Below are 10432 nucleotides of genomic sequence, written 5' to 3' on the forward strand. Positions count from 1 at the left end.
TCATTACCTCAAGAAGCCACATGCTACAGTTCATGTGACCTTTCTTCTCCACTGGTGCTCTTGCTTTTGTGGTTGTTTTGCTATCCCATGAATTATTGCCCTGCATCTTCATGTTGTCTCCTCTGTGGTGGATGGACACTTTGGCAACAGGGGAGGAGCCTGCTCTTTGGCCTGGACCCCAGCTGCTTTCTCAGCCCAGAATGTCTTTTTGGCCATCTTGGTCCTCTTCTCATTGTAAGCTCTGGAAGAAGAACTTCCTCCGTGTTCAGGACGTGGCCCGGCCAGCCATCCTTCGTTCTTCTTCTGGCCTGAGCCTGAATCTCCATCCTTCACCAGAAGATACCCAGAAGGTCCCTTTTCCTCAACACCTTTTCCCTTTCTTCAGTTCCCTTTTATATGTGGTCTCCCATTAGAATGTCAGCTCATTGAGGGCAGGGAATGCCTTAGGGCAGGATCTGGCTCACAGGGAACATATAATGAAGGTTTTTTTGACTTGATGTGACTTCATCCTTGAAATTATGATTCTGCTGTCAAGATAATGGTTCTGTTCCTTAAGCTGGACTTGTTATGAACCAAACTCCCCCCAGTCATAGCTTTCTCCCTCGTCTTCTTCCCCCTCCTTTGCATCCCCATCTGCCCATTCCTCCCCCTTATTTCTTGAGAGATTTTGGAGGGGGCAGTACCCTTCAGGGCAGCATTGCCTATTCTGGATGTGAGTATGTTTTCAGAATTATAAGCCCTCCTTCTCCCTCTAATGGCTCCATGTCTAGTCTTCTCTACCTCATTTGCACCTAATTTTACCTTGACTCTGCCGGGCATATCTTTTAAAGGCAGCTACTGTGCAGTGGAAAACTAATTAAAAAATTCCCTGAACTTAATATCCTCCTATAACAAGGACTCAAGAGCCTTCCTCTGACCAGCTCCAGCTTATTCAAAATCCTTTCTAAATTGTGGTATCCAGAAATGAACACAACCCTCCAGATGTGGGCAGTCCAGAGAATGGAACAGGAGGAAGTATGTCTTCATCATTAGGGACCTGGATGCTGACAACCTCATTCTAAATTCAGCATTTTCTCCCACTATAGCAAGAGTGGCAAACTTATAGTACTCAAAACTCTGGAGTGGCCAGAACCAGATTAAATTGTGAAATGTTTAATAAAACAAATAAAAATACAACATAACACAGAATATTCAACTGTGATTTTCTAAATCAATAGGTACCAGCAGGAATCATTTTTATTTGGGTTTGATATCATCCTACTACATTATGCTATTTAGCCATCCTACCTTCAAGGATTTATAGCCTATTATCTGTAGAATCAAGAAGACCTGAGTTCAAATCTTATCTCAGGCGTTTAGTAGTTGTGTGTCCCTAGGTAAGTCAGTTAAGCTATATTTACCCTGGTTTCTTCATTTATAAACATTTATAAAACTTCATTTATAAACTTCAATTATAAACATTTACAAAATCACTATAAACTAGGGATTTTAATAAAGCATCTATCTTCCAGGATAATTAGACAATATTTACAAAGTGCTTTGTAAACTGTTAGTTGTTGTTTTTATTATTTTTACTCCGATACCCAGCATTGTAAAAGATGCGAGATGAAAACCAAATTAAGGGGGGGAAACCTAATTATTTTCTTGGGTTACTATACTGTTGAATTCAGGCAAAAGCGGGGCAGATGTGGGAAAATGAATAACAGGGAGATATAGCCATTGGGAACTTTTGATAATGAGAACTCCTTGGAGAGACACCTGGACATGACAATTCTTGGAAAATAAGCTTCTACATTAGAATTTTCCCCTATGGAATCTGACTGAGTAGGGATTTCCTATAAGTGAACCTCCTTAATGGGAATGAATAAAGCAGAATGACTTGGGCAACAGAGGTCAACAGTTACACTCCATCCCATCAAGTCTTATTAAATAAACCTCCTGGGCAATGTCTATATATGTAGGCTAACTGCCAGGGAGTGTGATGAACCCAAATATTAGACTGGTCTAAGTGAATTTCCTGGGCTGGGCTGGGTATGGGAAAAACTAAAATAAAAACACACACACATACACATACACACAGAGACGTTACATCAACTTTCTATGTACTTACTCTTTGGTAAAGCTATAGGTCTGACTCACAAAAGAGCTGAAATAGCCCCGAGGCAATGGACTGTCTTTCAAAAGAACTGTAGCTACACCCGAGCAGCCATAATTCATCCATGAACCAACAGATGACATCAACAAGTCGATGGGGAAGCAGTACGTGGTACCTACAGAGACAGAAAGATGTTCTAGTAGAAAAGAAACCTTAAGAGTATGAATAGTCTGGGAGATATGTCTTTCTTTGTTCACCACCGTTTGGAAGAATGTACGTCTGTGAGTGCTGGGAGAAAATTTACTTTTATTATATAAATACTATAGAGTTGTTTATATAGTTTAATTAAATGCCTTTGCTTTTAGTTAATGTGATTTCTGTTTTGGTCTTATAAAAAGAAACAGGTCATAACTGTGGTTTTACTTAGAGACTGACTGAAAACATTCCTTTAACCTGGGATTAGCTTTTAGGGTCCCATATTTGAGGGGAGCTTGTGCTAAAGGTCCCAAGACCTTTCACATCTTCCGGTGTGGAAACTCAAGAGAATTTCATAAAGAAAAACTTTTTTTCCTCCTCAGAGGTTTCTGGTGGAAGTGTTTCCAATTTTTGCTCATCTCTACCACTAGTATGAGTTCTTCCACCAATGGTCATCGTGGTCCTTAAGACCCCATGGTGGGTCTTACGAATTTCTGTGGCCAAAAAGAATTCACTATTTTGTGACTCACCATGTGTTGACATAAATTTCTGTCTTTTCTTAAGGGATCACACAGTAATGATGTTTTGTGACATTGGAAGTTAATTGGGAATTAAATAGTCCAGCTTGTTTGGAGATGGATATTCTGCTGGCACGGTCTAAAACTCATTATGGCACATAGGCCTTAATGAGATATCAGACAGAAAAGGACTTTTTAGTGGAAGATTTAATATCTGACAATGATATCTAGCATTTATGTCATGCTTGCATTTATTATTATTACATAATTATTAATATTATAATGCAGGTAACATAATTGTATAATCACACAATTTCACTTTAGAAAGGACTTTAGAGGCCATCTATTTCCATCTCCTCATTTGATAGGCTGGAAAATGGAAATCCATAAAAGTGACTGGAGTTTCTGGAGGTCACAAGCTAGAAAGTAGCAGATCTGGGCTTTCCACTCAGCTCCTCCGACCTTGGATCCATCAATTCCTATGACATCATCCTGGTTGACAAAGTACTTTCCTCACATCAACACTCCTGAGGGAATCAGTACAAGAACATTTTATTATTCCAGTCTTAAGGAATAGCAAGTGAACTTCAGAGAGGTGGTGACTTGCATGGGGTCATGGGGCTTGCTCCTGTAGGCAGGGACTTGTTATCTTCCCACTCCAAGTTAAAGGTGCTTTCTATTATATTCGTGTTTTATAGTCTATAAAGAACTAGAGAACATTATTTTTCTCATTAAAATATTTCTAAAATAGAAATAGAATCATTTCTATTATAGAAATTTGGTCCAATTTCTAATCCTAATTCTAATTCTAATCTCAGAATTTTAATATAGAAATGGGACCGTGATTCTGTAGCATCTGAAAGCTTAAAGGATTCATACCAACTGTGTGAGGGAGGCAATACAAATTTTAATATATTATACTTAAATACACTATTCTTAAAATGTAGAAACTGAGTCTGTAAGAGGGGAAACCAGAGTTCAAATTCTGTAGCAGACACTAGCATGTAACCGTGGGCAAGTCAAGTCACCAGAGATATCTGCCTCAGTTTTCTTTTTTGTAAAATGAGAATAAAAATAGAATCTATCTGCCATGTTTGCTGTGAGGATAAAAATGATTTGTTCATAAGAAGCTTTCAAAACTTAAAATGTTATATAAATGTTAACTGCTATCATTATGATTCTGCTTGCTCTTGGCTTGGATAAATGGGCTTACTCATTTTTCGCTGTTTATGATGATCTTTTGTGTAATGAGCTCAGGTGGAAAAGAGCCAAGCAAGTGAGTATAATTTTAACATTGCTCTTTCCCTCTTACCCCACTTCTTTTTATTTAACTCAATAGTATTCCCCCCCCCCCCAATTACATGTAAAGATGGTTTTCACATTCATTTTTGTAAGATTTTGAGTTTCGATTTTTTCCTTTCTTCTCCAAGACAGAAAGCAATTTAACATGATATATATATATATATATATATATATATATATTATATATATATATATACACGTATATATATATGTATATATATATGTGTGTGTGTATATATATATATATATGATCATTTTAAACATAGTTCCATATTATCGTGAAAGAAAAATCAGAACAAAATAACCTTTCTCTCTTGAGAGTAATCAAGTAGGTAGTTTGGGTTTTGTACCTAAATTACTCTTAGATCAATAATACTTGGGGGGATGGGAAGAGTAGATATAATGTTAATGCAGTATCCCTCTTAGAAACTGGATAAAGAGTACCCAACCTCATGATGCTCTCGGGGATTTTGTCCTTTTATCCTCCCCTATAACTAAGGATTCTCCTCTTCTCCCCAGTGTTGGTGCAGACCTTGGGTGCTATTGACAGCTCCCTAAAGTCCTATTTAGACAATCCACATGGACAGACATAACCAAAAGGGACACACGAATACCTCAAAAATGGCTTTGAGTTTGGGGTTCTGCGGAAGGTCACTAGGCTCATATCAGGAGGATTATTTGAACGAACTGGGGATAATTTAGTCTGGAGAAAAGAAGGCTTAATGGAGACCCATTATCTATCTTCATGTATTTGAAGGGCCGTCATGGAATCAATCAGCAATCTGTGAATGAATATAAAAGTATTCCTAAGTCCTATGTGCTAAACACTGTGCTAAGTGCTGGCAATAGAGATAGAAAATCAAGGCAATCTCTATTTCTAATCAGTTCATATTCTACCAGAGCATTGATTTAGCCCCTTCTCTGGGTCAGGCACTGGATACACATCACCTACCCAACATGAAGATACAGTCTTTGCCCTCAAGAAAGTTACATTCAGTTGGCAGAGATGACACCTCCAGAAGGTAGAGTATATAAAATCAATGCAAAGTAATTTTGGAGGGAAAGAGGAAGAAAGGGAGGAAGGGAGGAAGAGAGGGAGGGAGGGAGGAAGATAGTAAGAAAGGAAGGGAAGCAGGGAAGAAGGAAGAAAGGAAGGATGGAAGGAAGAGAGGGAGAAATGAGATTCTCGGATTCCAGAGAACAGAACCAGGTTGGAGGAAGGTGGATGAAGAGAGAAGAAGGAAGAAAGGAAGGAAGGAAGGAAGGAAGGAAGGAAGGAAGGAAGGAAGGAAAGAAAGGAAAGGAAGGAAGGGAAGGAGGGAGGGAGGGAGGAAGTATAAAGGGCAAAACTCTGGAGAAGTATACTTGAAAGAAGGTGTTAATTTAGTGGAATTGATAAGAAAATGGTTATTTAATATGGTGCTTAATAGTTCTCTAGTTCAGTACATGTACTTGGTATTTAATATAATTCTACAAGATTGATACTTACAATGATGTAATTATAATAGAGTATAGATGAGCTAACAAGGACGAGAGACATTCCATCCTTGATCAGGCTCCTGGTGGCTCTCCTTCATTTCTCCACTTAAACCAAGTCCCGTCTGAAGGGCCTCCAGAAAGCTAGCCAGGCCCCAAGAGAAGGAGACAGACTGTGAAGGAGATAATAAAGAATTTGGACTTTCTTCCTGGCTACTCGTGTGGTGATTACTCTGCTGAAATGAAGGCTGGTCCCAAGACCTCCAGAAAGCCATCCAGAACCTTACAGGGAGGGAGAGAGGAAGGGAGAAGAAAGGAGGAAGATAGTAAGAAAGGAAAGGAAGGAGGGAAGAAGGGAGGAAGGAAGGATGAAAGGAAGAAAGGGAGAAAGAGATGAGATTCTTGTGAATCTATTCCAGAGAGCAGAGGAGGATTGGTTGGAGGAGGGTGGATGGAGAGAGAGGAAGGAAGGAAGGAAGAAAGGAAGGAAGGAAGGAAGGGAGGGAGGAAAAAAGGAAGGAAGGAAATAAGGAAGGGAGCAAGGGAGAGAGAGATGAGACCTTTAGATTCCAGAGAACAGAATCAGGAGGGCTGGTGGAGGAGGATGGATGACTCCAGCCTCAAGTCTTGGGTGTCATTCATTAACAAACTTATGACAGGGACGCTCACCCTCTGGCCAGTATCATCTGTTTTAACTAAAAGGATCTCAGATCGGCCCTGAGAGCTGTGGCTTAAAAAGGCCCCGCTGGATGATCTGGAGGCAGATCAGCTACTAGGTACATGATCTCTGACCTCTCGGAGCTAATCTTGGCCAGCTGGGTTGACAGCCGGACGAAGGGGTTCTGGTGCAGAGCGGGCCGGGCAGCCGCGGCCTTCCCCTCACCCACGTCTGCTCACGGCCTCCCGGGTTTCTGCATCCTGGCCAAAGCTTTGGCCTTTACACTCATTTTAGCAACCCTTAATCTGCTCGCCCTGCCGTCTCTGGTCCCTGCTCTATGGGGGGCTCTGGGTAGAAGTTATGGAGAAACACCTCTGGTCTGGAAGTCAGAACAAAACAAACTATTGCGAGCATCCAGAGCTGTCCCCAGGTGGAGCGGGCCCCTTGGGGGGTGGCGGGTTCAGTGGGGGCTGATGTCTCCTGGTCAGATCCAGTGCAGAAGGGGTGCTGGCTCAGGCAGGGTTAGGCTGCTGTTGTGGGCCTTCCCACTCTGAGCTTCTGGAAGTGTGTGTGTGTGTATAATATATATAAATGCATATTTTTGTGTGCGTAGATCTGTTTGTGGAAGCCTGTCCTGGAGGCCGGGCAGCAGGTGTGGGCGGCCCCCGGCGGTCCCGGGCTTCCCCCCATGCCTGGGGGAGGGCCCATTCCCAGAGGCCCCTTCACTCTCGGGGCGTCTGGTGGTATTTCTCTTCTGGACGTGTTTTTATTTGTCTTTTCCCGACGTGTCTGCTCCTGGCCCCATCTGACAAGTTCCAGCCTGACATGTCTGAGAGAAGGGGAGCCGTAAACCGTCCGGGAGCAGGATTTATTAATGGGAGCCCTTTAATTACTGCCAGACCCTGCGCTCCAGAGGGTTTACAGCCTCAGCGCTGGGTGTCCTTCATTAGGGAAGCCGCCTGTGCCGTGGGTCCCTCACCCTCTGGCTGAGCCGTCTGTTTCTGCTAAAAGGCTCCCGGGTCGGGCCCCGGCTCAGAGCGGTCAGAGGCAGATCGCTCCCCAGGTGCGCGGACTCTGGCCTCTGGGAGCTGGTCTTGGGCAGCTGGGGAGGAGGACGTGAAAGGGGCCCTTGTGTGGAGCTCCCCCCATGCTCATTGTCTCCCCGTCTCCACTTTCTGACCCAGGCTTTGGTCTCTCCCGGCGTGTTGAGAGCCCTTCCTCTGCCCACCCTGCCCTCTGTGCCCTCGGGAGCCCGGCTCTGTCATTAACAGGCCCCCCTCCTCTCAGATGTCTCCCTCATGCCTTTTCTCTTCTGGATCTCTGAACCCCCGGGGGAGTCCGGCCTTTTCCCAGGCTGCCGGAGACAGGCTGACATCACCTTTCTCTTACCACGTCCAGCTTCCCCGACACTGTCCATCTCCTCCTCTGCCAACCCTTTAGTTGTACAGAGCAGTCACCAAATTTAATTCCCTTCTGACCTAGCTTTCTTCTAGGGCATCTCCACGGCCGTTAGTCCACGGCCAGGGAGGACACTTTGGATCTCTCCCCAAGGCTGTGCTGCTCCCTGAGCTCAGAGTTCTGGGATGGACTCCAGTTCCTGGACTTTTCTAGCTCTTACAAAGCCCAAAGGGACACAAGGCACCAAAGGGGAGGCCCTGGGCCAGATGTAGGTCTGTGAGGCGGCCATGTCCTACTGGGTGGCCCAGGAGGGAGCGGGGCCTTCCACCCCCCTCCGGAGCTCCAGAGTCTCGTCTTTACATGGTGTGGGCAGCCCGAAGGAAAGAGAAAGCCGGTTTTCTCTGTGGCACCTCCTGTGTACACTCCCATCTGCCATTATCAGGGGGCCAAAAGGCCTTTTCTTTATCGTGCAATAAACTGGAGGACACATTTCTTCCCGGGGCAAGCTGTGGACACCTATGTCGGATGCTCCGTCATTGTGAACTTGCAAGGCTGGACTGGGCGAGCTCCCGGGTGGGCCCTTGTTCATGCTCCCGCATCCGCGGCCCCTCAGAGTAACTGGTGAAAATGCAAAGGACTTGTTGGCTTAGTGGAAGGCATTAATGCTATGAATCAGACACCCATACATACATCTCTCTGTCTCTCTCTCTGTCTCTCTCTCTGTCTCTGTCTCTCTCTGGCTCTGTCTGTCTCCATCTCTCTCCATCTCTCCATCTCTCTGTCTCTCTCTCTCTCTCTGTCTCTCTGTCTCTGTCTCTGTCTCTCTCCATCTCTCTGTCTCTCTCTGTGGCTCTCTCTGTCTCTCTCTCTCTCTCTGTCTCTGTCTCTGTCTCTCTCTCTGTGTATATTATATATATATATGTAAATACACACACCACATACACATGATTTTACATATATATGTACTATATACCCTTTTAAATGTCACCAAGCTGCCCCTTAGTACCATAACCTAGCACTCATCCCATGCTTTTAAGATTTCCAAGATGCTTTACAAATATCTCATTTCCTCCTCCCAACCGCCCGGGGTAGCTGCCATTACCCCCTTCCATTTATTGGTTCTTTCTCCGGATGCAGATAGCATCTTCCTTCCTCTGTCCTTTACAGTTAATTTGGGTATTTCTGGGAGCCAAAATAATTTACTCACTCAAAGTTTACTTAAAACAATACTGCCCAGTTACTGTATACAACGTTCTCTTGGTTCTGCTCATTTTGCTCTTCATCAGTTTGTGCAAATCTATACATTTTAAAGAAATTTTCCACAAAAGTGACAAGAAGAAGCTGCAAACGGGGCCGGTCTTTTCAACCTCAGGCCCTTTCAAACTCTCCGTTGCCGCTTTAAAGGAATGACTGAACCTCCTGAAAGGGCCGAGACAATCAGGAAAATCCAGCCTGGCTTCCCGGAGAACAGGTCACCCTTGACTTGCTTCATTTCCCTTTTTTTATTGGATCGCCAGACTGGCCGGTCTGGATGATCTCGCAGCCGCATTTACCTCGAGAGCAGCAAGAAGTTGGACAAAGTTTGGCTGTTGTATTTGCAGAGAAGATGGACAGATGTGCGCCAGATGATGGGGCAGAAGCTAGATGGGTGAATGACCTGATCCGGTGACCCAGGTCAAATTGGAGGGGTCTCCCTGGAGGGGGGGTCCCCAGGCACCTGTCCTCGAAAGGCCCCAAGCTTGGAGGCTTGGGTCAGCAACCTGGACGAAGGCAGAGATGGGCTCCCTCTCCTGCGGGAGCTGAGAGAGCAGCTGAACGCCGTTCCTCTCTTTGGCCATTTCTGCAGTGACCCCACTTGGGATTTTCTTGGCAGAAAGTGGAGTAATTTGCCCATTTCCTTCTCCAGCTCATTTTACAGCTGAGGAAATGGAGGCAAATATGATTAAGTGATTTACCCAGAGTCACACAACTAGGAAGTGTCTGAGGTCAGCCTTGAACGCGGGAGGATGAATCTTACCAACTTTGGGTTTGATACGTGTTCCACTGTGCTACTGAGCTGCCCCTTACTCTTATCTATCATCTATCTATCCATCTATCTATCATCTTTCTATCTATCCATCATCCATCTATCTGTCTGTCTGTGTATCTATTTGGCGTCTCTATCTATCTCTTGATGTAATTATAGATATATATAATGTATGTAAAATTAAAATTATATATATATAATAAATGCCCCCAGCATTTATACCATGCTTTTAAGGTATTCAAGATGCTTTACAAACTTTATCTCATTTCATCCTCACAACCACCTGGGGGGAAGCTGCCATTAGAATTAGCCCCTACGCATTTTGTTGTCGAGGACCTTCACAGGTCACAAAGTTAGGCAGTGTAGGAGGCTGGTCTCCCGGGTTCCGAGTCCAGCAGTTTATCCACCGTGCCATCTGGACAACAGCAGAAAACTAAAACATCTCAAGAATATAATAGTAAAGTCGGGCCAAGTCACTAAGTATTTACTAAGTGTCTCTAAATGGAGCGTTGTGTCGGTGCTCGGGACACAAGGAAAAGCAAAACAAAAAGCACCTCAAGGAGCTCACGGTCTCATGGAGGAGGCAGCCCCCAAATAATACACGAGCCAAAAAATATATATATATACACATACGTGCACATGTATAGGCATTTCTTTCTATATCTTATATGTATTCCTACATATTCATATACACTATATATTCATACGCACAATATATTCAAATAGCTTTATATGCGCAGAGGATCTGTGTGTATGCAGGAATG

This window comes from Antechinus flavipes, chromosome 4, assembly GCF_016432865.1.
Source record: "Antechinus flavipes isolate AdamAnt ecotype Samford, QLD, Australia chromosome 4, AdamAnt_v2, whole genome shotgun sequence".
Lineage (NCBI taxonomy): Eukaryota > Metazoa > Chordata > Mammalia > Dasyuromorphia > Dasyuridae > Antechinus > Antechinus flavipes.